This window comes from Panthera tigris, chromosome F3, assembly GCF_018350195.1.
Source record: "Panthera tigris isolate Pti1 chromosome F3, P.tigris_Pti1_mat1.1, whole genome shotgun sequence".
NCBI classification, from domain to species: Eukaryota; Metazoa; Chordata; class Mammalia; order Carnivora; family Felidae; genus Panthera; species Panthera tigris.
Window position 1 is genome coordinate 29,296,255 of NC_056678.1, and position 27,954 is coordinate 29,324,208.

The 27,954-nt window shown below is 41.2% G+C and overlaps 1 protein-coding gene across 2 annotated transcripts in view; it reads left to right on the plus strand.

The window, feature by feature from the left end:
* PTPN14 (protein tyrosine phosphatase non-receptor type 14) overlaps nucleotides 1-27,954 on the plus strand; it is a 178,395-nt gene that overhangs the window by 94,311 nt on the left and 56,130 nt on the right. The window lies entirely within an intron of this gene.

The following is a 27,954-nucleotide window of genomic DNA, read 5'->3' on the forward strand; positions in this document are numbered from 1 at the left end:
CCCTGTACTTTCTGTCCTGGAGATGTAGCTCAAGTTTTTCGGACTTCCTCTCCTTATTGCTTTCAATATCTGCCTTGTTCTGATTACCCATAAATGATTCCATCCATCAGAAAGGTACCAAATGTTTGTAGGCCAAAAAAAAAGTCACTGAAATCTTAAGCAAACATGATCTATTGAAGAAAGTGTCGTTTGCCTCCTATCAAGACAGAGCAAGCTTTACTAGAATATAGTTTTATATCTAAACACCAAACACCACGCATTACAGAGGCGAGGGATTTCATTTTAGAGAGGAAGAAACAGAACCAAGGAGATAAAGGGACTTTGCCCATGGTCACACAGCTTAGTGACAGAAGCCTGGCTCTTAATTTGATACTGGAACGGTTTGAGGTGAACCAACCAGACATACATGGCAGAGTCCATGGATAGGATTCACTCAAACTTCCAGAAAGCCTCTGCCCATCTTCCCCTCCCTTGCCCTGCAACAGCAACGGCACACTGGGACTGGAAGAGATGAGTTTTGTCAAAAGGAAGGAAGTAGTTCAGACAGAAGAAAACAAAGGGTAGAGGAGAACAGGCACTTCTTTGAATGGAGTCGTTTAAATGGTGAGCATTATGTAGAGATTGGAACTAAGATGGGTCTTATTTAATGTTGTTATCAGTCATCTGCAGCCCTGGGCACAGAGGGAAAGTGCCAAGCTTCCAGATGACGCTAAGCCCTTTAGAAGAGTGGAAAATTGAGACATTGGAAATAAACAGTAGAAAGGTGTCACAGAAAGTGTCAAGTTACCAGGTGCGACTATGAAAGAATGATACTGCTTTCTGGTGCAGTTTGGGAAAGCAGGAAAGCAAGCGAGCAGGAGTAATCATAGGGGGGACATGTTGCAACACGTTTCATTTTACCCCAGCCGAACTCTCTTTCAAGGTCAGCCCGTCAATCTTAGCCTGCAGCTGGGGAGAGAGAGTAGACCTTTCGCCAGCATAAAAATGTTTCCTGCCAGCATAAAAATGTGTTACTGTTATGCAGAACAAAGCCCAGCAAATTTTACTTAAATTGAACTAAAAGCAAGTCAGACACATGATACTTTAATAGGAACTCATGGAGATAAAACAATGTTAGAAACACATGTTTTTGACTGTGACAGATGTTTTGAAGGAGGTAGTCAAGACATTTATGATAACTAAAGAAAGGAACCCGTAGTTCTAGGGAAGACTGGAAAAGTTCAGTAATTTGGATCCTTGAAATAAAGGACCGACTGTGGATCCTGATGGAAAAATTTGAAGGCAGGTTATGTATCTGCCAGACTGTGTTGTATATTTAGAATGATTGATGGAAGCAGCAAAGAACTGATATGTGGTTTAATCTTAAAAAAAAAAAAAAGCTGGGGATAAAATGTAGTTCAATAACAAGCTACTATAGTAGGGAGATATTTGTTTCTTGGTCAGGCTCGGTAAACTCAAAATTTACCTACTGTGTTTAAGGTCAATCAGGAAATGATAGCAGCACAGCTTCAGAAAGCCCCTATCAGTGTGTTCAGTGCATTAAAGCACCTATCCAGAGAGTGTTTAAATAAAAAAAGATCTGTTAGAGGGTAGTGACAGATTGCTGCGAGCCTCAGAAAGTTGTGCAGGTAGGTTATCAATCACCTGAAAGAAACAGTCCTTGCCCACGCTACCTGGAAACATACAGGGAGATGCCTTCTGGGAAATGTAGTTCAGCCTAGTCGCGTTGAGCCATTACAGTACCACCAAGGGGCTTAGTACGTAATCGATGATGAACAGAATCCGTTATCACGGTTTTAGTAGAAACACTATTGAATCCCCAGTTGGTACTGACTCCTGAGTTCCAGAAATCAAAATTAGCCTCAAAAGGTAATGATGTTTTGATGTAGTTGAAGATAACTTCAGATTTGTCCCTTATTCTCTGGGACACCTCCCAAAGGTGAAGCTGCAAAAAGTCATTTAAACAAAAGCTGTATTGTTATCATAAATGTATGTCCCCAGGAAGGTTCTCCACCCTCACCCCAGTCCCATACAAGGGAGCAGATCTAATCCATAGAGGGCCCAGGCTGGTCCTGCTCACTGTGCTGAGGTTATCAGATGAGTGTGAGCAAAGAGGATAAGGCAGGCCTGGCCTTTGCAGCCTCACAGATGGTCAGAGCAGCTGTTCAGGGTCTTGAAGCCAGGCTGGCTGCAGCAGGAGGGACCAGGCCGACCTGATGCTAATCTTGCAGTACTTGTAACTTGAAGAGGGTGTAGTCTGGAAAAGATAAACAGATTCCAATTAAAGATTACTTAAGGAGATGATAGACTCTTGGTGAGTGATAATTATTTTGAAAAAAAAAAAAAACAAAGCAAAACTAAGAAACGGGGAGCCCATTGATTTCTTTAAAGGCGGTCCTTAGCAGAATGGCCCGTGGCATTCTTTAAAAATGCAGATTCTTGTACACCACGCCTGACTTCCTGAATCAAAATCTGGTTTTATCTTGTGCCACAGGTGATTCTTACACTTAATGGAATGCAATTATACCTCGATGTTCTTTCAGCAATATATGGTGTTTTGGGTTAGTAAATTCAGGTTAGAAATGCTCAGGGTGGATTTCAAGGAACTGGGGAAGAATGAAAGAGGTGCAAAGTCTGGAACATCTGGTTTAGGCTGAGAAGCTTAGAGGATGGATGGCGTGGTCTTCTTTGTAGAGTACCTGGGCATCTTCATGGGGTCCTGAAATAAGCAAAATGAGGATCCAAGATTTTGCAGGAATTTTGGTCAGTTTGTATTTCCTCTGCTTCAGAATGTAGCATTTTAGCCTTTTAATTAGTTAAGCTTTGGTAATGCATAGTAGATTATACGTAATATAATGTATGGGTTACATACATATATAAAAGTTTAGGGATATATTGTGCACGAATTTAGCGTTACCTGCATCTCTAATGAAAGCAGTAATAACAGCTGGCCTGAATTATACTACACTATGGACCCTAGAACCTTAAAAGGGACCCTCTTCTACAATTTCCCCAGGCTTTGACATTGAAGACTTAAATTTTTTTTGATGTTTCTTTATTTACTTTTGAGAGAGAAAGAGCGCTCGCGCACACCTACTCACACACAAGTGGGGAAGGGGCAGAGAGCAAGGGAGACAGACAGATAATCCCAAGCAGGCTCTGCACTGTTGGACAGAGCCTGATGTGGGGCTCAAACCCCCAAACCATGAGATCATGACCTGAGCCGAGATCAAGAGTCAGACACGCAACCGACTCAGCCACCCAGGTGCCCCTGTAGACTTCATTTTAATTAAAAAAAAATAAGAATTGTTTAAAACTGAGAATTTTGTACGTGGGTTTCAGTAATTCTCTTGCCATTCTCTGGTTTGTCGATTTCTACTGCATGTAGTTAAATTAAAGATGAAATAGGTAAGTTGAGAAACAGTTACAAGATATTTTCAACCAAATAAGTCTAAACTTGTGAAAACATTGAAGTTTCCTTTCATGATCAGTTTTTAAAATAGATATATCATTTTCTAGACTGGTTCATTGAATCCTTTGATTCCACCTACCAACAAGAAGCACAATATATTTAAGTACAAAAAAATTTTTAATGCAAATTTCTGTGACTGCCTCCTTACCATACATCAAGAGATTTTGTGTTGCTTACGCATGCACACACAACGCCCCCCTGCCCCATGATTTTGTGATGTCCTCCTTGTTAGGAGTGAATGCATTATCCTGAGAGCTAATATTCTGACAGTCTTTCACCCACAAAAAATTCCATGGTTATTTTTTTTTTTGAAAAGGCTTGGAAATCGTTTATCCACAGGAAGTGGGAAAATACCAAAGATAGGAGAACAGTATTTTTTATGTCTGGTTCATTTTCAAAAGGGGTGTCACAAATTGTTTAACCATGACACTGTAAAGTAGGCATTTTTCCTTTCCTACTAAATGTGATTATTTGCTAAATTGTAGCATTGTATAATTACAACTGCAATACCATTAGAAATGCATTTAGAGCTTTGAACGTCTGTAGAAGAATGCTGAGTTGACCTACAGAGATTCTTATCCATGGCTCTCCAATATTTGCATTTTACCCAAAAGCACATAGACAAAATAAGTCTAAAACATTTTACCCCTCCTTACCCTTGACTCAGTATATAAGTAATTGCATTAGAAAGCATTCAAATGAAAGAGGGAATCAATCTAGCTTTTTAACCATGGGGAATGAGATATATATATATATATTTAATTGTCTAGAGTGGTATTTGCTGATATGGTGAAGGAGGCTCATTTGGGCATTGTACAGATTCTCTTTTTACGATTTGCATGTAAGAAATACAGGATTTTGTCATGATGAAGGACATTACAAATCATCAAATCTGACTCTTTATGAAACCAGCCCGATCAGAGCTGGAGCCAAGCAGCCCAGGCATCTCCTTCCAGAGCGGTGCCCCATGCTCCCATAGCCTCTGCTGGACACAGTCCAGCCCCTGCTGCACTCTCCCACCCCCAGCCACGTCCAAGGACAGGGTGTCTGCTGTTTGCAAGAAGGCCAGTCCTTCTACCTTTCTTCTGGATTCTCAAAGCTTTACCCAGGCTTACTCCAGTTTCCCATAATTTTCAAGTATCTTTAATATCTGCTTCTCACAGATTCCTTGCCTTCTGTTTTCAACCATGTCCTTTTTTCTATCTTAAAAATTAACCACAGGGGCGCCTGGGTGGCTCAGACGGTTAGGCGTCCGGCTTCGGCTCAGGTCACGATCTCACGGTTCATGGTTTGAGCCCCGTGTTGGGCTGTGTGCTGATAGCTCAGAGCCTGGAGCCTGCTTCGGATTTTGTGTCTCCCTCTCTCTCTGTCCCTCCCTGGATTGTGCTCTATTTCTCTCAAATACACATTTAAAGAAATTAACTACAAAATACTTATACTTCTATATGTTTATACCTTTATGCCTCCTAATTACTATTGTATGTCTCTCTTACCTTTAGATGTCTGGGTTTTTTGCTTGTTTTCTTGAAAATTATGTTCATCATCGATTTTGCTCACATTGTTCTCTTGAAGGTCACCAAAGGACACCCCCACCTCTGAACCAGTGGCCTTTTCTTACTCCTGTTCTCTTCACTCACGTACAGCTCTAGACATGGAGAGCCCACTCCCTGAAATTCCCTTTCTCCTTGTTTTTTGGTGCCTTACCCCTCATGTAGTCTCAGGCCTACTGCTTTTCCTCTTCTAATCCCCGGTTTGCCAGAACTCCGCCCTTCTAAATAATTTTCTCTTTATATATGGTCTGCAGTAGACCTCAGTCATCTTCAACCTTTAGAAGTAGTTTCTGACATGTGTGTCTTCATTTCGTATTACCCACATTTTACTCTTGATTTCCTGCCCACAGGACATTCATTCATTCATACATTGAATGTCTACCCTGTACAGGGCACCAGAAGTCTACACAAAATACAACCCTTTTCTCCAGGAGCCTGCATTCACATGAGCCCCTCTGCCTTGTGTTGTATTCTTGCTTCAAGCTCTTTGGGTGATGATGACAACTACCATTTGTTGATCATCTGTCTCTACACAGGACACTCTGTTCACTCTATTACAACCAATCCAGAAAGGACAGAGCCACAGAGATAGACACGGATGAACTGTTTCCAACCCCCCCACCCCGTTACTTTCTCTTGACCTTAAATTGTTCTCTAAATACCCCATTTTTCTCTGAATGACTCCTATACTTTTACTGTCACAAACTGACGATTAGAGTCACCTGGGTGCTCCTTCCTCATCTCATTTTTTACACTGGGCCTGACCATTCCTCCAAGCGCTGGTAAGCCTTTCTCTCGGAGTCACATCGTGACCTTCTACACCAAGAGTCATTTTGTTGACCAAGGGTCTCTTTGTTGAAATTTAACATACAGTCCTGTGCAGAAATCAAAGTGTGCAGCTCAGTGAATCTTTGCAAAATGAATACACCTCCATAACCAGTTCCTAGATCAAGAACTGGAACATCACCAGCACCTAGGAATCCTTCATGTTCCCTCTCAACTTCTGTCCCCCAAAAGTCATTAGTATCCTGACTTCTAACAACATGAATTGGTTTTGCTTTGAATAAAGCAATAAAGTTGGAATATCACATGTGTTCTTTGGTGTCTTACTTCTTTGATCAACATTTTTTGAGACTCATCTGCATTGTTGTATGTAGTTAAGAGATTGGCCATTTTCAATGCTGCATAATGTTCCAGCACAGGAATATACTGTGTTAAAAAAAAAAAAAAAAGAAGAAGTCTTAGTGATAAACGGTATTCTTTTGGTTTCAGGCATACATCGTAGTGATTTCAGTATTTTTATACATCATGAAATATTCCCTATGAGAGGTCTAATTACCATCTGTCACCATACAAAGTTATTGCAGTGTTATTGTGTTTCCTCTGCTGTATGTTACATCCCCGTGACTTATTTATTTTACAACTAGAAGTTTCTGTATTACATTTTGCTCATCTTACTGTTGAAGGACACTGGATTGTTTCCGGTTTGGAGCCATTAAGCACTGTGATGATATTTACGTTTCTAGTACATGTATCCAGGGCATCCTTGTACACGTCCGCGTTCTTGCATATGGCTTCAGACATGTACTCATTTCTGCTGAACATGTATATGCAACTTTTACCCAACAGTTCTCCAAAATTTGTATTACCACCAGCAAAATAAAAAGCACATTTTAAGGCTGAAAAATTTTAGACAGTTGACCTTGGTTTCCTTTTCCTCCTTGTATTGAATTCATCATTCATTAAATATTTATTGAGTACCTATTATGTTTGAAGCCCTTAGGCCACATCAGTAAACATAAAAGCAAGCACTCTGGCACTTAGTTGCAGATCAATAGGATTATTGATCTTTCTTAATAGTAACAATAATGATCACTAACATGTATTGAGTGCTTACTTTGTGGCAGGGCACAGTTCTAAATTCTTTATATATATTAAGTCATTCAGTTCTTGCCACAACTATAGCGTTAGCACTGTTAGTATTCTGATTTTACAGAATATGAAACTAAGGCACAGAGAGGTTGTGTAACCTGCCCACGCTCACGATATGAGTAAGTGACAGAGCGGAGATTTGAACCTACGCAGCATGGCTCCAGAGTCCACATGTTTTCCACTATGCTGTATCATATCTCATTTAAATCCATTCCAGCCACCTCTGCCCCTACTTCTGGCTTCAAATACGGTGACATGGGAAAGAGCATAGGCTTTTGAATCGAATAGGCTTGGATTTGAATCCTGACTCTGTCACTTACTCTCTGTGTGCCTTCGGGTGAGTTATTGGTCCTTCCCAAGACTAGGTTTCTTCATGAACAGAGGGATCCTATGAGGATTAAACTGGTTAGTAAGTGGAAAAGCACACTTTATAGTGCCTGACGCTATTCCCATTATTTTTTGGCCTCTTGTGTCTCTACCACCCATCTGCGTTATACGGTGTGTATACTGGTTCTAAAGCATCCTTCTTAAAGGCTGTTTTCATCATTTTCCTTCTTTTGTCAAAAATGTTTCATGACTTACCATTGCCTGGCAGGTAGAGACAAACATACTGGGGCATTTGGAGCATTGCAAGACTACATCTTCCTTATTGCCTTCTACTTCCTTCCTTCCATAAACCTTTCTGACTTGTCTGACTGGTCCATTCAGTATTTGACACCCTGGACTTCTCAGTCCTTCTTCTGGTCTTTGCCAGTAATTGAGGTATCTCCCTTTTCCTTTTTCCTTTTGCCTTGGAAGCCTCCTCTGCCTTCTGGACTCATCTCTGAGTATTCATTCAACTCATTTATTATTTTCTAAGTATAAGGAGCTCTGTAAAATACAAAGTGGCACGTGATGTCACTCCTGTCCCGAATGGGTTTTCCAATCCATTAGGGAAGATTTAGATGGTCACATAAAAATACCCGAACGACAGGGTAGTGTATGATAGGTACCTACCAGGGGTATCCTTCATGGGTGAAGTGGTAAGGGGAAGCTTTGGCAAGGTATCTTAGGGTTTTCCAGAGAAACAGATCTAACAAGGTAACTGTATCTATATCTAATCTCTGTATTTACAGAGATTGACTTCTTTTAAGGAATTGACTCACATGATTATGGAAGCTAGCAAGTCCAAAATCTTCAAGATAGTTCTGCAGCCTGGAGACCCAGAGAGGAGTTTTAGCTGGAGTCCAAAGGTGGTCTGCTGGCAGAATTCCCTATTCTTTGGGGGAGGTCAGTCTTTTTTTAATGTTGTCAAATGATTGAATGGGACCCACCCACGTTATGGAGGGTCATTTGCGTTACTCAAGGTCTACTGATTTAAATGTTTATCTTATCTAAAAATTACCTTCACAGAAACGTCTAGAATAATCTTTGACCAAACATCTGGGTAGTATGGTCCGGTTAAGTTGACACATAAAATCTACCATCACAGGATGTGTCTGTTGAATTGAGCTTTGAAGAAGACATTGGATTTTGATAAATGAATCAACACTATTGACAGAAAAGACAAGCCAGGCCAGGGTCCGTAAGCCTGTCCCCCACCTCACCCCCCAATAATACACAAAGAGTAAGTAATTCCCACGAGCAGCAGGGGCTTACTGATGGATAAAGGTGGGAGGTGTGAAGGAAGAACATCCTGAGGAAAGGAAAATTGCAGTGTAAACACCTCATGGGTGTTATAAAATGTGATGGAAAGGGCGAAGTGTAGCAGACAGAGCCCTGGATTTATATTTTAGCTCCATCCTTCACTCCTTGCATCACTCTGTAGAAGCTGACTACCTTCTATGACCCCGTTTCCATGTATATAAAATAGAGATGATGAAGTTTATTCCTCCCTTCTGCCAACACAGGCATATATAATTGTCCAATTATATTGAATCAGCGTGGTTTCAGCCAGAAATAGAGAAGACTGGGGGCCAGCAAATTTGCATTGCTCTTGGTACCCCTGTTAATTTGCTGTGTGACCTCAGGGAAACCAGTTAGCTTCACTGTTATCTCTTTAATCTGTTAAATAACATCTCCTTTACCACAGCAGAATTTTCGTATTTATGTCTTAAAGAAATAATTAAATCATTTTGCATACAGTTTTGATTTCTTGGAAGAAATAATTTTTTGAAGGACAAGATTTTCTTGTTACTATTGGGTCACAGGTTCCTGGTATGAAGTCTCGTTCTGTGTCCTGGAACTAAATTATGTAATTTCTTCTTTAGAGTTTTAAGTTGGTGATTATTAAGGAAACATGCTACCTTCCAAAGCTAAAGTACCCAATATTTTCATTATAAAGGGATCAGCTTTACTTTTTCTTCTCATTGTAAGACCCTATGTTTTAAAAAAAATTCTCTACCATTAGTACTTTCTATAAATATTTTTTCTATAAATATTTGAATGTAAATATTTCTATAAATATTATTAAATACATATCCTGAACTAAATAATTAGCATAATTTTTGCATCATTAATATTTTAGTGTACTTGAACAGCCCTTTGGGACAAGGTGCAAATCACTGTGGCATTTTCATTCACTCATTCATTTATTCATCCATTCACCTATGCATGTATACATTCACTAAGTATTTACCAAGCATCTGTTGTGTGCTAGGAGTCTTTCAGTTACTGGAGATATGGCAGTAAACAAAACAGACAAAATCCCGGCTCTCATGAAGGTCACGTTTTTTAAATAGTCACAGTACCTTGCAAATGGCTCCTTCCATTTTTATAAAATTCCAGTTGGGAATTTTAAGAACATACAGTACCCCGATTATCTAAATGATTAAAATTAGATACTGAATTATATTCTTTAAAAAGGTTGTTGGGGCACCTGACTGGCTCAGTCAGTAGAGCATGCGACTCTTGACCTCAGGGTTGTGAGTTTGAGCCCCACGTTGGTTGTGGAGCCTATTGAAATTTTTTAAAAATTATAAAAAAATAAAAAGATAGTGAAACAGTGTTTTCCAATTCCCAGATAATGGTTTATTTTCATGTGCTAATTATTACAGATCCCTCCATAGAGAAGATGATAAACATATAGAAGAGTTTATATAAAGACATATAAATGATAAACTATAGAAGTCCACCATATGTTTTTCTGTGTCTATACTTTTGATCAAATTCCTCTTTAGACTTACCTTAAATCTATGATCACGACTTTTATGAGAAAAGCAGCCTGTCTATGAGCACAGTCATTCCTGTCTGTCAGAACTGCTGGAAGTTACCCAGGATGTACTAACTTGAGAAAGTGGAGAAATACTTGGGATTTCATTCTATGCACAGAACCTAGTTGCCAGTAGTATAAAGGCGTATAAAGGTGAGAGTGACTCTAGATGAGTTTTCATAAAAATAATAAAATTTTGAATAACAGAAAATGTGTGGACTTGTAAATATTAATTACACAAACTTGTTTTTCTTCTCTGGTTTTTTAGGGCATGTTTTTTGGTCAAGTTGTACTGCAAAGACTATTTTTAATTAACCTTTAATTTGAAGATGATACTGCTTTTTTTTTTTTTAAGTATGTCACTGTTATAACGGGGATCAAGTGGGAAGTAGCCATGATTTGGGCTCCCCAGAGATTTTGCCAAAGACAGAAGTAGTATTTCATTTCCCATTTCCTACCACTTACCCTTTGCTCATTTCACTCTTGCTACACTCTTAACTAACCATTGTTGGTCTGCAGTGAAAATTCAGATCTTAGAAAACAGGTAGAAATATTATGAGCTTCATTCTTTGAAGTTATTTCCTATACGGAAATATGAAGCAGAGGATTTAGGGGATGGGGAAGAGGAAGAAGAACGATGAAAAAAAGGAGGATACCCATTATTATGTCAAAAAGAGTCCCCTCCCCCCTCAACGTAAAAATGATGAGATTGAATGTTTGACTGAAGTGGTTTGATGAATGTACAAGCTTTAGTGAATGATAATGTGGTTATAATTTTTTTAAACCAATAGTTAAGTCTGTTTTCTCCAAATTTAAGGAGCAGTCTGTCATTTCTCCCAAAAGGAGGAGTCTTTATCTGAAATTTTTATTTCTGCTGCTCAGACTGAAACTCTTACAGATATCCATGAATTTGTCCTCATCTACCCCATATCCAACCTTCAAAATATGTCCAGAGTCTGACTGCTTTGTCCCATATCCACTGCTCCTGCTCTACCTTAGTCCATCATCATGTCTCCTGCCTGCTGTCCCTATGTCCACCCTTGCCCCTTATGGTCCAGTGTCTGTACAGCAACCAGTGCCTTTCTTTTTCAGTGTGTGTCACTTTATGTGGCTCCTTTGCTCAGCGCCTTCCACTGGTTTGCCATCTTACTCAGTATAGTCCAAATCCTTCAATTACGTTTCACCTCTGTGACCTTTCCCCCATTGTTCCCTACCATTTGTCCTCGTGCTTGCTCCTTGCTACATGGGCTCCCTTCCCATTGTTGAACATACCACTATGCGTGTTCCTACAAGCCCTTGGATCGGCTGAACCAGAACATCCTTCCCCCAAATATTGATAAGGCCAGCTCCTCATTTTTTTCAGATCTCCGTTCAGAGCTCGCCTTATCAGAGAGACCTTTCTTGACCTTTGAACCGGTACCCTTTCTTGGTTTAATGCCCCAGTGAGTTCTGAGTTCCTAAAGAGGCATTTGATGTGTTCCTATACTAATGAGATAGTTTAAAATTTTTCAATTTATTATTTTTTTAAATTTTTTAATGTTTATTTATTTTTGAAGGAGAGAGACAGAGCATGAGCAGGGAAGGGACAAAGAGAAAGGGAGACACAGAATCCGAAGCAGGCTCCAGGCTCTGAGCTGTCAGCAGAGAGCCTGACACAGGGCTTGAGCTCATAAGCCATGAGATCATGACCTGAGCTGAAGTCGGACACCTAACCGACTGAGACACCCAGGCTCCCCCAAAATTTTCAACTTCTAATGAAAAGGAGGAATGTGTTTAGAGCAGCCTTCTCCGTGAAATGAAAGAAATGAAAAACTTTCTCTGAGGTGGCAATTATAGTTCTCTGCTTGACAGTCCCCTTCTTTGTCCCCATACCTAAACAAAGGGCTTCTTTCCACCTGTGTGTAGCCTTTTGTCTCTTTAGATCATCATTTCCTTTTCTAGGAAATTGCATTTTCTACCTTTAAGTTTATTGTATGTTGGGGGATGTAAAAAGATCGCTTTTAGAGACTGGGGCAGTTAGAAAACCACACTCTAAAAGAAGAAAGGGCATCCAAAATTATTTTCAAATTGCATCCAACAAAAGGAGTATCTAGTCCTTTAATCCTAGAGCCCTAGACAGGGGTTGAAAGGAAGAATTGTAGACAGACATTTCCATGCCTGAAAATGTCAAGCACAATTTTGGCAGAAATCACAGCATGGGAAGATGCTAGATTCTTGGGCAGTGAGATGTTTGCTGGTTTGGTATTTTATCTTTGGCAGTTGTTGCCACACTTGATATCCTCAGCAGCTTTTGAAGATTCTGCAGAAGAAAAGTATTCATTTCCAGCAGTTAAAATTCAGTAAATGGTCCCCGGATTCATGTTGTAATGTGTTTATAACTTTCTGTAGTTGTTTTGTTTTGTTTTTTGGTCCTTCCAGTTTTTCCCTTTCAGATTCATGCTCCAGACCTATAGAAATGACAGACTGTGCCATTTGACCACACAGGCACAATGTTATAATGAAAAAGCACTTGACTGTAAAATCAGAAGCCTTGGCAAGTCACGTTGCCTCTCTGGGTTTGCATTTCCTCGTGGGTAGATGCGAAATGTCATGACCATCTTAGAGAGTCCTTGAGAATGTGAGATGGCATGAAATATTACACATGAAAACACTTGGAAAACAACGCTGTGGATGTAAGGCCCTGTTAACAATTCAGGATTATTCGAGTCTTCTGATTTCTTAACATCTAGAAAAATTGATTAAAATTTTAGTTGTGGTGGGGTGCCTGGGTGCCTCGGTCGGTCGAGCTTCTGCCTCCGGCCTCAGGTCATGATCTCGCGGTTCGTGGGTTCGAGCCCCGCGTCGGGCTCTGTGCTGACAGCTCAGAGCCTGGAGCCTGCTTCAGATTCTGTGTCTCCCTCTCTCTCTGCTCCTCTCCTGCTCATGCTGTGTCTCTCTCTGTCTCTCAAAAATGAATAAACGTTATGGGGCGCCTGGGTGGCGCAGTCGGTTAAGCGTCCGACTTCAGCCAGGTCACGATCTCGCGGTCTGTGAGTTCGAGCCCCGCGTCAGGCTCTGGGCTGATGGCTCGGAGCCTGGAGCCTGTTTCCGATTCTGTGTCTCCCTCTCTCTCTGCCCCTCCCCTGTTCATGCTCTGTCTTTCTCTGTCCCAAGAATAAATAAAAAACGTTGAAAAAAAAAATTAAAAAAAAAATGAATAAACATTAAAAAAAATTTTTTTTAATTTCAGGTGTGGTGAGTTCAAGTCTCCAAAGCTTTTTGATAGACATATGGTGTATTATTATTATTTCGTTCAGAGCCTAAGCTAGGAACGATGTAGGAAGCTAGGAACAGTCTGTACTTAACTGGCTTTTAAGGAAGGCCACATCATATATGGATGTCATGGTGTCTTGCTCTAATATGAATGTGCAGTGAAGACCTCAGTATGCTAGATGTTGAGGGAGAACACAGAGATGAGCAAACCAAGTTTTTAAAATAGCCAAGGAAACAAAGTTGGATCTACATAATTAAGCAAATTGCCCCATCAGTACCATGTTAGAGTTACAAAATGCAGTGGGAACAAAGAGGATGGAATGAAATATTCTGACTCAGTGGCTGAGAAAAAGCTTTATATTATGCAATACCTGGGTTTAGGTGATTTGGGGATTTTATTTTGCTGCTGAGTCCAATATTGTTTTATGCCAACTATTTGAGTGGCTGGCTTCCAAAGAAGCATTCTTTTTACTCACTGGGTTTCTCTGAGTCAGTAAATGATCATAATGCTTTTTGCATGGTTACCAAGTCGAGGATCATCTACTGGATCTGTGAATTATTGAACAAAGAGGGGTGGTTTGTGCCCTCAAGGTAGTTATGGGCTCAGTGGAGATGGGTGAGCCTATCATCATTAGAAATATATAAAAGCTGTGATATTGAGGTGCTGTGATTGGGGAGAGGTTGAACATGGACCTTATTGGCAGGTTCAAAGTGGGGTGGGCCCGGCACTTGCCTTACTATGGAAATAAAGGTCATCCAATTGGATCTCAAGGGATCTCCTGTAGTTCTGACTTCTAGGCAGAAATATCAGCTCTTTTGCTATTTCTGATGAATTTTCCATATAGCCTGTATATGTGTGTGTGTGTGTGTGTGTGTGTGTGTGTGTACGCATGTGTGTGCGCTCTGTCCGTGTTTTTAAATATACTTTTAACATGGGTCACTCTTTTAGTTTTCATATGTTTTTTAAGCTCTAAATATGAGAACGTGTGCATTAAGTGGCTAGACAACCCCCGGGGGAGTAGGCACCCTCAGAGTTTAAGCACTAAACCTAAAAACCCAGTGATTAGAAATATTTAAAATTTAGATTGGTCAATAAGTAAAAACAGCAGCCAGAGTGTAAAATCAGACTTGGCCAGTTCTCGGGGCAAAACCTGGGTGGGGTCATGGTTTTGATGACAGAGATGCTGGAGGGAAGGATGCAGAAAGTGATGTTCATTCGGAGTACTGAGGCGTCAGAGTCTAGTCTTGATCCTGCTGTAGACAAAAATAAAGGCAGTCAGGATTCTCAGTCCATCACCGTGAACAGAAACAAATCACAATCAATGACAGATCTTTCCCTTCCAACACTTATCTTAGACTGGAGGGTCCCCACAGTTGGGAGGTGTTCCCTGGCTTGTCACTTGCCTTTGACCAATATAGAATCTTAAGTTGTTTCTTGAGTCTACCAGGTATGTGAGAGTTGTATAGGCTGGCACACATTCTATGTGTGAGAGCAGAAGAAGGCCTCCTCTTTGCACTGTCCTTCTTTGATGGTAGGAAACTGGGTTGAAGAAGACAGAATGCTAGTATCCAGTCTTCTCCCCATTCATCTCCATCCATACTGAACTTCCTGGTCGTGGGTAATGACCAGATACCCTTTGTGTCTAGTCATGTGGCTTAATATAGGCTGGGAACCTCTGTTTCTATCATAGTCTCTAGGGATATATAATTAATTATTTTGATTCCATCATTCATTCATCAAGCATTTATTAAGCCCGTAGTATTTCCTACTCATTTCTGGGACGTTACTTCATTGACAGAAGAATTCGCTTCTTTCAGCAGTTCGCTTGTGAGAATGTAGGAACTACCGTTAATTAGAGACTCTAAGAAAGCCTTCATGGCCGTCCGCAGAGATGATCCTCTCGCCTCAGAGTCATTGATTTTCATTTCTTTTTTTCCTTCAGACCAGGCATAGAGCGAACAACAGCCCTACTCTTCCATCTGCTAGCTCACCAAATTTTTAAGGATTTATGCAAACTTCTTAGCCACAAACCTGGCTCTTTACCAGGAAGACAGATTTTTGGGGAGTTGACTCACCCAGCTTACCGATGTAATAACTTAAGCTCCTTTTTCCCACAGCGGAGTCCTAGGTAATATTATGAATATATGATTTTGGGGGCAGGCAGGTGTGTAGTTTGAGCTGATGAGTCAAGACATATTTATTCCTAGTATCAGAGAGTCAAGGCTCCATATTTTACAACCTCAGTGTAGAGGAGTGGTTTGAGTCATGCTAATCTGCATGGACCCCTATTCCTCCTTGATCTGTACTTCTAATGCCCACCATGAGGGTTTATTTCACGCAGTCTGTAGTCCTTGACTGTGATTCAGCCCTGGCTTCCTTCTTTGCTGCTCAGTCGCTCAGAAAATAGTTTAAATCATCAACTGGTAAACAAATGGTCCATACTGAAGGAATACTTTTTTCTTTTTTCTTTTTTGTAAGCTTCTATTTTTTTAGAGCAGGTTTAGATTTACAACGAAATCAGGGGAAAGGTAGAGAGATTTCCTACATACCCCTTGCCCTCATAACGTGCAGTATTATCACTCATCAGAATTCTTACCAAGGATGACTTATATTGACACATCATCCTTACCCAGAGTCCATAGTTTACCTGAGGGTTCTCTCTTACTGCTGTACATTCTGTGGATGTGGACAAATGTATAATGACATGTATCCATTCTTACAGTATCATACACAGTATTTTAACTGCCCCAAGGGCCCATGTCCTCTGCCTGTTCATCCTCCCTTCTGCAACCACTGATCTCTTTACTGTCTCCATGGGTTTGCCTTTTCCTATAGTTGGAACCATACAATGCATAGCCTTTTCAGATTGGCTTCTTCCACTTGGTAACATGCATTTAAGTTTCCACATCTTTTCATGTCTTGACAGCTCATTTCCCTTTGGTGCCGAATAATATTCTGTTGTCTGGATGTACACGGTTTATTTGTCCAGTCACCTACTGAAAGACGTATTGATTGTTTCCATGTCTGGGAAATTATGAATAAAGCTGCTGTAAACATCTGTGCGTGGGTTTGTGTATGGATATACGTTTTCAACTCCCTTGAGTAAATACCAAGGAGCATGATTGCTAGATCATATGGTAAGAGTGTGTTTAGTTTAAGAAACCACCATTTTGCATTCTCGACAGGATCTCAGTGAGTGAGAAATCCTGTTGCTCCATATCCTTGCCAACATTTCGTTGTCAGTGTTCTGGACTTTGGCCATTCTAAGAGGTATGTAGTAGTTAGTATCTCATTGTTGTTTTCATTTGAATTTCCCTGATGTCATGAGGCAGAACATCTTGCCATGTATTTCTTTGCTATCTATACATTTCCATAGTGAAGTGTCTGTTAAGATCCTTGCCTATTTTGGGGGTGCCCGGGTAGCTCAGTTGGTTAAGCATCCAACTCTTGATTTTGGCTCAGGCCATGATCTCACAGTTCATGAGTTTGAGCCCCACGTTGGGCTCTGTGCTGACAGCACGGCACAGAGCCTGCTTGGGGTTCTCTCTCTCCCTCTCTTTGCCCCTCTTCCACTCACAGGTACACACGTGCATGCTCTCTCAAAATAAATAAACTTAAAAAAAAAAAGATCTCTGACCCACTTTTAAATTGGGTTCTTTTTGTTGAGTTTTAAGAGTTCTTTGTATGTTTTGGATGAATCCTTTATCAGATGTGGCTTTTGTAAATATTTTCTCCCAATTGTGGCTTGTCTTCTCATTCTCTTGTGTTGCCTTTTGCAGAACAGAGTTTTAAATTTTAACAAAGTCAGTAATTGTTTCATGGATTGTGTCTTTGATGTTGAATCTAAACTGTCATTGCCATATCTAAGATCAACTAGATTTTCTCCTGTTGTCTTCTAGGATTCTTATGGCTTTACATTTTGTATTTAGGTCTGTCATTTATTCTGAGTTGTTTTTGTGAAGGATAAGGTCTGACGTTTCTAGATTCTCTCTCTCTCTCTCTCTCTCTTTGGGTCGGGGGGCAGGTATGTGGATTCACAGTTATTCCAACACCATTTCATGGAGAGATTATCTTTGTTCCATTGTATTACCTTTTCCCCTTTGTCAAAGATCAGCTGATTCTGTTTATGAAGGTTTATATCTGGACTCTCTGTTCTGTTCTGTTGATCTATTTGTTTATTCTTTCACCAATACTACACCGTTTTGTCTTTGCCTTGATAATCTCTTGAAATCAGGTAGTGTCACCTTTGCTCTCTTTCAATACTGTATTGGCTCTTTTAGGTCTTTGAAGGAATATTTTTTTTCCCCTTTGCTGAAAAGCAAAAAGTTTTTTAAGGCTTCCTGCTTAGTGTGTGGTGAGTTATATTTTTGAAGCTTTTAGGGGCCTCTTGCGTACCTTAGAAATAACATCTAGTAATCTTACTATGAGGTGATTAGTCTCCCTCGCTCCCTCCCTCTGTCAGTATTTCATCCACTCAGAAATGTTTACTGAGTGTCTACTTAGTGCCAGGTACTGACATCAAATGATAAGACCCAGTCTCGAGTCTGTGAGGGCGTTGTGGTGGAATAAGGGAGGTGTAGATGACATTGCAGGAGAGACGTGGGTGAGGTACTGGGAGGGCTGGGGGGAGGAGCCATTAACCGGTTGAGGTTTGGGAAGCTTTATGAAAGGAGATGAATTTCAACTGAGGTTTGAAGGGTGAGTAAGTGATTGTCCAAATGGAGGAGGACAGGCAAGGGCGTTCAGACAGTAGAAACAGTGAACAGGAGGAAGGGAGTGTGGTAGGTTTTGGGAAGCACGGTAAACTGATCACAGCTCGGGGATGTGGTGCGTAGTGAGACATGAGGTCAGAAAGAAAAGAGTTCTGAGTGGATCATGAGGAGCTTCGTGAGCTGTATCAGGAGTGTGAGCATTTTCCCGATTAAGGTCATTGGATGTTTTGTTGAGATAAAATTCACATACCATAACATTTGGTATTTTAACTATTTTGAAGTCTACCATTCAGTGGTTCTTGGTGTATTCCCAACGTTACGCAGTCATTGACACTATCTGATTTCAGGACATTTCCTTTCCCCCTCCCCTGTTCTCTTAGCCTCACACAACCGCTAATCTACTTCCTATCCATGGATTTGCCCCTTAGGACATTTCATAGAAATGGAATTGTACAATATGTGGCCTCTAGTGTCTGTCGTCTTTCACTTAGCATAACGTTTTCACAATTCAACTGGTAGCAGGTATCAGTACCTCGTTCCTTTTTGTGACTAAGTCATATTCCATTGTATGGACAGGCTGCATTTTGTTTACCCCTTCCTAAAATTGGGGCCATTATGGATAATATGGCTATTTGTGCACATGTTTCTGTGTGAGCCTGTGTTCTCAGTTCCCGCGGGGATATACCTAGGAGCAGAATTGCTGGGTCGTATGGTCACTCCATAATTAACTTTTTGAGGAACTTCCAAACTGTCCTCCGAGTCATTGGAGATTTTTAAGACCGAGCAAAACAGACTCAGATCTTACTTTAACATCACACGCTTTTAGGACTGTATTTGCTTTCAAGGCTAGGTATTTCCGGTTCTTTTATGTTTTTCTAGTTCAGGGCATCACGGCCCCTAGCAGTGAAGCCCATCTGGCTCTTTTAAGTACTGTCGATGTGAATGCCACAAAGGAATCTGTACCCAAGAGCATTGAAGGTGGCAGAAAAAGTGGTGTTGGGGTATTCTCTCTCCCTCTCTGATGTATTGTAGTGAAAGAGTTTTTCTTTTTTAAAGAGAACCCTTGATTAAATTATAGGCTATTATTAGGGAGTTTATTGTACTTATAAACTGCACTTGGATTCCCTGTAATTTGTTATAATTAATGCAGGAGTTCAAGAGCAGAAAGCAGGGATCAGGTTGTGGCATGCTTTTCGCTTTTGCAACACCTTGCTATCATTGGCCTTCCTTCACTAGTAGCTAAGTAAGGCTTGTGTGTGTTTGTGTGCATTTAAACAAACATTATCCTTTTTAGGAAAGAATTGCAATCCTTTGACTCACTGAAACCTAAGGAGTCTCCGTAAGAAGTAAGGTGTCTCTGGCAGAATAGGGTATTGATCGACGAACGCTGAAAACTTCTGGAATTGAAGTTTTGCCGGGACCGTCTTGTCTGTGTGTGTGTGAGTACATGCACGTGTTTGTATTTTCACGCACGCGCATGTAGTGGCTTGTGTGTGAAAAGACTAGGAGACAAACTTTCCCTTTTAAGGTTATCTTTGTTGAGTTATAGTTTTAGCCTCCCCCCCCCCAAACCTCCCCCGTTGGGTTATTTCAATTTTGCACAGTTGCAGGAGTTTTGCCTTTGTAGTCTGCCTGACAATGCAGAGTTTTAATTGACCGTCAACTCGAACGTTCATTAAGTATAAAAGCTTTGAGATAGTGCATTTGTCAGGCAGCAAACACATTATTATACTTGAACAATCATCAACTGAAATCTTCTCAGGGGTTTTGAGGATAGGGGGACGGAGGAGGCAGTCAGGTTCATCTGGTTGTGTGCCTGTGTACTTACTGTTTATCTGGTCCCGGCAGACGGAGAACAGGGTGAGCCACCCTGTCCATTATCCGGATTTATAGCTGGGAACACCCTTTGGAATGGATGGAATGTGCTCTTTCTCTCCTGTTGGTATCTCGGTCAATCTCAGGGTTAAAATGATGTTCACTTGCTGCTAGGACAGCTTGTCCTCAGTCCCCTGTCCTTCATAGTGGAGAAACTTGGACATTTATTTCTTGCTTGCCCAGTGTCAACCAGAAAGCAATGCTAGTGTTTTGGTACATACTGCTCTGCCCTGGGAGAGCTGGTTTCCAGTACATTCTGGCAAGATTCTTCTGATGTGGCTGACTGTGAAGGAAGTTTTCTAGTGAGGAAAGGGCAATTCAAGTCATTACACTTTCCCTCGTGATCACAATGACAACCCGTCTTTCTCTCGCTCACCCCTCCGACCCCAGTAGTTGATGGAAAGCCTTCACAGACTGAGGAATGTAGGGATGGTTTTGAAATGCCCTTCTCTCTCTAAGTTGTCACAGCCCTACTGACCATGCACAAGAGATAAGCTGGTTTGACTGACCTTGAACTGTAGGGAAGGGAGAGGCAGAACAGGAGCTGTCTGATAATAACAGTGGTAATGCAGGTCGATAGTTACAGCTTACAGGATGCTTTCAGTAACCTATTTTTAACTATGAGAAAGCATTTTCCTTCTCTCTCAGATCTCCTCGGGCAGTGGGGGTAAAAAGAGTAATGCATGGGTGATAGGTGCCGATCATACAACTCATCAGGTGTTACTCAGTAAGGTGGTAACAGAATGAAGCCTAGATAGCCTTTTTTATGATCCATAATATAGAAGTACCTTGATTCAGCTGAATCACACCCAGTAAAGACTGCAGATGTCTTTACTGAGGATGAACTGTGGTCTGTTTTTTTTTTTTAAAACTCTGCATTTGGGGGGCGCCTGGGTGGCTCAGTCAGTTAAGCGTCTGACTCTTGATTTTGGCTCAGGTCATGATCTTGCTGCTGGTGAGTTCGAGCCCCGTGTCACGCTCTTTTGACAGCGTGGAGCCTGCTTGAGCTTCTCTCTCTCTCTCTCTCTCTCTCTCTCTCTCTCTCTCTCCCCCTCTCTCCCCCTCTCCCTCTCCCTCTCCCTCTCTCTCCTTCCCTCTCTCTCGTGGAGCCTGCTTGAACTTCCCTCTCTCTCTCTCTCTCTCTCTCTCTCTCTCTCTCTGCCCCTCCCCAGCTCACATGCACACACGCACTCCCACTTTCTCTCAAAATAAATTAAAAAACTTTTTTTAAAAATCTGCATTTGGAAATACATACATCTAAGGGCCGTTTTGTACCCATTTCTGGGTAGAGCCTCTCCTTCTGGGAACCTACAATCAGAGACCCAGCTCTCTAGATTTCACTTTGTTCCCTTTCTGTCTTATAATGTTGTTCGCAAGTGATTAAATGCATAGCTCGGTCTTCTTGCCCTCTGTCTACCTCCAGGGCCGGAGAGTGAAATTTCCCAGAGGCTGCTACTGGGAAGAAAACCCAACACAACAGATCCGAATAATCCATGGGTCCACTTACGACTATAATACATTTTTACAGAGAAGCTCTTCTTACCAGTGTCTGTCTCACATGCTGTGGCACAATCTAATGGGGAGGAAGGTTGCTTGGTTATCGAAGCCTTTCCTTAGAGGCACTGGGATCACAAAAAGCACCAGGCAGCGGCATTTTTATTTTCATTTTTACTTTTAGACTTCAGTGGAACTGATGACTTGGCCGCAGTGGCTGGGAATCAGATTCCACCCTCGCGTGCGGGAGGAGAGCTCTGAGCTCCGGTCTGTCTGGCCCTGCCTTCAAGAGCAGTGTGTTACCGTGGACAAGTCATTTCTTCTTCCTCCACACGGTTTTCTTCTCTAAAAACAAAAGGGTAGGACTTGGGTCTTGGAAATCCTTCCCTTATCAAACAACGTGGGCTAAATCATGCTCTGACGATGTGTGCCCTGCGGATCTCTGTGGCCTTCAGAAACAAAGGCTTTTTCCTGCCCACCTTACATGACCACTGTGTCCGCTGCCTTCTTTCCCTGGGGCTCAGGGCAAAGGGAAACAGAAATGGCTCAGAAGGCTTCGGCTCAGGAGTGGCACCTGTCACTTCCACCCCCATCCCATTGACGCCAAAGCTGTAGCACAGTCGATGAGGGAGGTGAGTGGGTATGACCCTCTCAGCGGGGAGGCTTCATGGAGAGCAACCATTTGGAGCAATAGAAGTGGCCTCCCCCACTCCTGTCCCCACCATCCTGTGATTCGTGCTGACAATGTGAAGTCTTTGAGTAGAGGCATGACCCAGACCAGCTCTTAAGGCTTTTATACTTTCATAGCTGTTCTCTGTTGGAGGCACTTCTGCTGAACTGGGTTTGGAATGAACATTTCTCTTGTGGGAGGGGTGGGAGAAATATTTTCAAAGCAACACGTACTCGGCCTCTGCGTTCCTCTCGCCTTATTTGTGGTTCTGCGGTAGTACAGTCCATACTTTTCAGAACACCACATGGAATTTCTCCATCAGAGAAGCAGCGACAGACCAGCAAATAGAGCAGAGTTGCATAAGGACTTAAATTCCCCTTACATGAATTAAAAAGAGAGATTGAAGATCGTGGCGGCACATCTGTAAATGTTGAGGATGATATTATGGGGTGTAATTTTCAAAGAGTTCTTTGATACGACGGTCAGAAGAACTGAATGCTCTATTGATGGGACCCAGTATGGTATTTAAAAAAAAAAAAATTCTTTTCAGAAGCTTAGGGGGAGGAAGGAACTTGGAAAAGTCACTTGTTTTCTTGAGATCGGATGGAACTATTCCGGACAGATGAGACATCTAAAGACTGGTTCATATTATTTGTCAGTTTTGAGTTGTAATATTTAATAGCACTGACTATCAGGAAGCTTTTCTGTTTCACGTAGAGAAATCGGAATTTTAATCTTTGTGGATTCAAAACAAAACAAAACAAAAAACTTTGAAAATAGAAATGTTACCTTTATTCAACAAGCATAGTTTTTTTTTAAATTTGTTTTGTTTTTTTAAATTTTTTATTTTTTTAATTTTTTTTAATTTTTTCGAACAAGCATAGTTTTGTTCACCACTTCTTAGAGGGAGAGCGGAATCCTAACCTAAAACCACTCATTGGACCCCAGCAGTCAGGTGGGCTATTTCCAGGTCTTTGAATATGAAAAATATTAAAAAGTTTTCCTTGTGAGCTCGGTGTTTCAAAGAGGATCCCTTTGGAAAGTTGGCAAATACTTTCCTGGCATGAAGATTGGTGTATTTTTTTTTCCCCTCCACCCAAAGCTATGACAGGGTGGAGTATACTTCCGTGAAATTGCATGTTTCCAAAATAGAATTCACTGTTACATTTTACTGCCGTTAGAATTGAATCTCTAATCAAAAATAAGCAAAAACCAAACATTCTAGAAATAGAATTTCAGCTCGTATTCTCTAATTTAGTCTTCATACAGGATGGAATTATCATACTTTACAAAAGTGCCTTTTGAGCAAAAATGTACCAAACAAACAGTTTCCAAAGTGGTTCACATTTCATTCTCGTTTCTGCAGTCTCACATCGTCACATCCACAGTCTCGTGTGGTAGTAACAGCGTATCATTAACTCTGTTCAGATTCTCGCATAGTCTGGATGGCTTCCAGGAAAGAGCTCTGCCTCTTCAGCCTCTCGTTCTTCAGCCTGCGTCCAACCTGAATGACCGGGAACAATGCTGCTGTTCCTTGCTAGTGAATTGGAACACACTGTTGCCTGCCTGGAATGGAATGGATCTGTACTAGAACTTCCTCACATGTTATAGAAGTGATAACTGTAGGTGAAAGTTGGAATCGGCAGGATGAGAAAGCTACGATTATTTTGCTGACTTCTGCAAGTTACATTCCTAAAGGGCCCTTTATGATCAAAGGCTCTAGCTATGGCAGATAATGCTAGGGTAACACCTTTTAAAATGCTTCACTCTTTGGTTCTTAAAAGCTGAGCCCTTAGTAGTGCACTGGAGAGAGAACCATGGCGTCAGTGGTCCAAGACAGGAAGCGCGCCCCTGTTGACAGTCATCAACCTCTCCGGGATGTCCTCGGCTCCTAACCAACTTCTGTGCACAGGAAGTGCTTAATAAGTGTGAATATCCACATTTCTCCTGGGCTTGTAGAGCAGAATATGAGTCAGAACCACTCAAGATGGCAGGGAGCGGATGCTAATAGAAGAGATTCAGCGTTGTAGGATTAGGAGAAGGGGGTGAACTTTACCACTTTTCCTGCCTTGAAATTGTATGTTCTGGTTTGGTTTTGGTTGGTTGGTTGGTTGGCCTTTCTTTTTCTTTTCCTTTTTCTTTTTTCTTTTCTTTCTTTCTTTCTTTCTTTCTTTCTTTCTTTCTTTCTCTGTCTTTTTCTTTCTTTCTCTTTCTTTCTCTCTTTCTTTCTCTTTCTTTTTTTCTTTCTTTCTTTCTCTTTCTTTCTTTCTTTCTTCTTTCTTTCTTTCTTTTTCTTTCTTTCTCTCTGTCTTTCTCTCTTTCTTTCTCTTTCTTTCTTTCTTTCTTTCTTATCCCATTCCCATTGTACTTTTCTTCAGTAAACTTAAGATTCCTTCCTATCCCGAAATTCTGGGTTTTGTGTTGTTGTTGTTTGGTTGTTTTGTTTACTTGGTTCCGATGTCCTTTAACTTTTCTGAAGAAAGCCGCAGCAGGATCCTCTGGCAGTAAGATGAAGTAACACTTCCTCATAGTTCTTTTCTTCTGATTCCCCCACTTTTGAAAGTGTGATCTTCAGAGTCTAAATGGCTCCTTTTCAAAGGTCTATCTCCTTTCACAATGAACTCTTGACACCTAAAAGATCCTTTGATGACTTAGGACCCTCTTGCTTTCCTTGGTTTCCACAAGGAGGTGTTCAGTTATCTAAGAACTGGCCCAGTTATAAGCCTGAAAGATCTTCCAGGAAAGACTCATGGACAATTCTTAGTCTCTCTCTCTCTCTCTCTCTCTCTCTCTTTTTTTTTTTTGCCTTCAAGTTTATTTTTGGTGTTGTACATTATATAGGTCTAGACAAATATAACAATATATATCATTATAAGGATATGTATCAGTATAAGTATATATATTATTATAATATCATCTTTTCACTAAAAATTTCACTAAAAATATTTCCAAAAAATCCTCTGAGCTCTTTCTGTTCATTTTTCCCCTCCTCCAACAGCCCTTGGCAACTGCTGATCTTTTTATTGTGTCCATAGTTTTGCTTCAGAATGTCATATAGTTGGCATCATAGAGTATGTAGTTTTCTTTGGTTGCCTTCTTTCACTTAGTAACGTGCATTTGAGTTTCCACCATGTCTATTTGTGACTTGATCACTCATTTTTTTTTTTATTTTACTATCTTTATTTTTATTTTTTTACCATTTTATTTATTTTTTAATTTACATCCAAGTTAGTTAGCATATACAGTTCTTAGTCTCTGGAAGTGAAAGTTACCTCATACAAATGAGTGGAACTTTTACTGTTTCCTTGAGCCACAAGGCAGGTGCCAGAGGAAAACCAAGAGTCAGGCTAGGGCACAAGGAAAGAACATGGCAGACGATACTAAGGAAGAGCCTTGAGGGAAGGGAACACAAACAGGGAATGTGCTTGGTTACATGGAATGGGAAGTAAGCTTCCACAGCCCATGTTTTCCCTCCTGGTTCAAGTTCTACTGAGCTTTCCCCCAGGAGATGAACTAATAGTGCGCATCAGATTGCATTTTTAGACACAAATCTGCTCTTCAAGTGAGGCTATAGAACCTGAGCTTTGCCCATCATTGGCAGGGTGCATGTGCCTTGAGGCAAAGGCACTAACGTAAACCATTTCTGTTGGAGCTCTTGGTTTGCCGAATAAAACCATGGAACCTCAGATCCTCAACATGTACCTTGTGCAGAACTTGCTACCTTTTCCCCCTTGGGATGGGAGAAAAGTGGGCGGCAGAGAGCAGGCCCTTATATTATGCGAGCGCATGGGACCACGCTTCTGTAGTGTTAACTCACCTCGGGTGAAACGTTTGGAGAGGTGGAGCTTGAATACACTTGAGCCTGGGGACAGAACTTGAGTGAACAGGTGAAAGAAGAAAACCAGAAGATAACATGTGGCATATTTTAACTGTAGCAATCCAGATTTCTTTAGTCTGTGATGTTTCGATTTACTCTGGGTGTTTCTTTAACTTCATGCACAATTATTGCTTCAAAATGTTTTCATTTACTCTGATTCTCTGCTGTGAATAATGAAGAGACAGGCTATGGCTTCCCCTTTTCTTTCCGTCAAACACGATTGTCCAAAACTCTGCCCCTTCCTCCATCCCCAGGCAGTGCCTTCACTTTCACAGGGTTTTAAGAAATATCCTACCTAGTATTTCCTCCTTACTGATTGCGCACTGTCAGAAACTGCTACTTCATTACCAAAGACTTTTAACCACATGTTCTTATATGTAACCTGTATTCCTATTTGTTGGGATTTAGAATCCATGATGCTTCTAGCCAGCTAAGGATATATATAGTAACTAGGTGAGACAGAGCCCTGCCCACTGACCTCAGGGCACGGAGTGGGCACAGAGATTTTCTACACATACCAGGGACTTGTCTCTAAGAATCAGCACAGGCACTTATATACATTTCTATTTAAAAATTTTTTTTTAATGTTTATTTATTTTTGAGAGGGGGAGAGACAGAGCGCCAGTGGGGGAGGGGCAGAGAGAGGGGGAGACAGAATCCAATCCGAAGCAGGCTCCAGGCTCCAAGCTGTCAGCACAGAGCCCAACGCAGGGCTCGAACTCATGAACCGTGAGATCATGACCTGAGCCGAAGTCGGACACTTACCCGACTGAGCCACCCAGGTGCCCCAGTATACATTTCTTGATGTGGACGGGAAGTAAAACTCTTGATTCAGTAGTGGAGCCTGTAAAATGATTATGAATATTTTAGGTGAAAGTTAGGCTGGGTATAGGAAGAACAGGGTGTTTTTCTATTACATGCTAAGTTTTACAAAAAAGAAGTCTTAAATAACTCAGCATTGGTCCTTCTGATTTGAGTATAGGTTTTCCCCACCAGAGCCTGACATGGTTGTCTCTACCCTGACCAGCAGACCCAAGAGGAGAGAAGAAATAGAGACTCTATTAGAGGAGACAGGGAGCCTGATTCCTTCCCTCAAATAGGCATTGGATTGATATGTAATGATATGCATGATAACAAGGTAGAGATAGCAATAATTAGCTCTCAGTGTTTGTTGCCTGTCTCTAAAAGAGTTGAGCTTTGGATCACTCTTGAACTCCCTGCATTGACATGTCCAAGTTTAGAAAAAGTAGAAAGTCATGGTTACCAAGAGCAGAAAGGTTGTTAATATTTGCCAAGAATTGGTGCTAGGAAAAGTCTGTTATAGAGGTGACTGTTTTAAGAGTATGGTCAAGGGAAGTGGAGTCCTAGGAAGAAAGTTTGGGGTGAGGAGATATCTAAATGTGTAGGTAATTCTAAGAATACAGTTTTATTGGCAAGGAAACAATACAGTGTATTTATTGGTTTCTGAGAGCAGTGGTCTACTTTGAGGTTTGATGTTGTACATGGGCACGTTCTGTTCACCTGCGCTATGCTGGCTTGAGAGTGTACTTCGGGTTGGATTTTTGTGAGCCACGGACCTGGAGGGTTAGCTTCGCTCTCAGAAGCTCTATCCTATCCATTAGCAGAATGCCAAATTATTTGGCTTCTTTGTGTTCTGCTCTACCAAACTTTTGAGTTTAAAAAAAAGAAAAAAATGACATGTTTCTAGAACTTCTTTTAGGAATGCCCCACTGTTGAATGTAGGCTGGACAGCTGTGTTGCTGTGGGCAGCCAGGTGTGGAAGAACATTTTTATTCCTGATCTCTGTTATGCAGAATGGGTCCTCATCAGTATTTCACCCTGCGGACCTACACTGAAATGATTTGATGAGAGTGTTCTCAAACCGAGAATGCACGGGATGTGGCACCTGCCACATCAAAGAAAGATAAA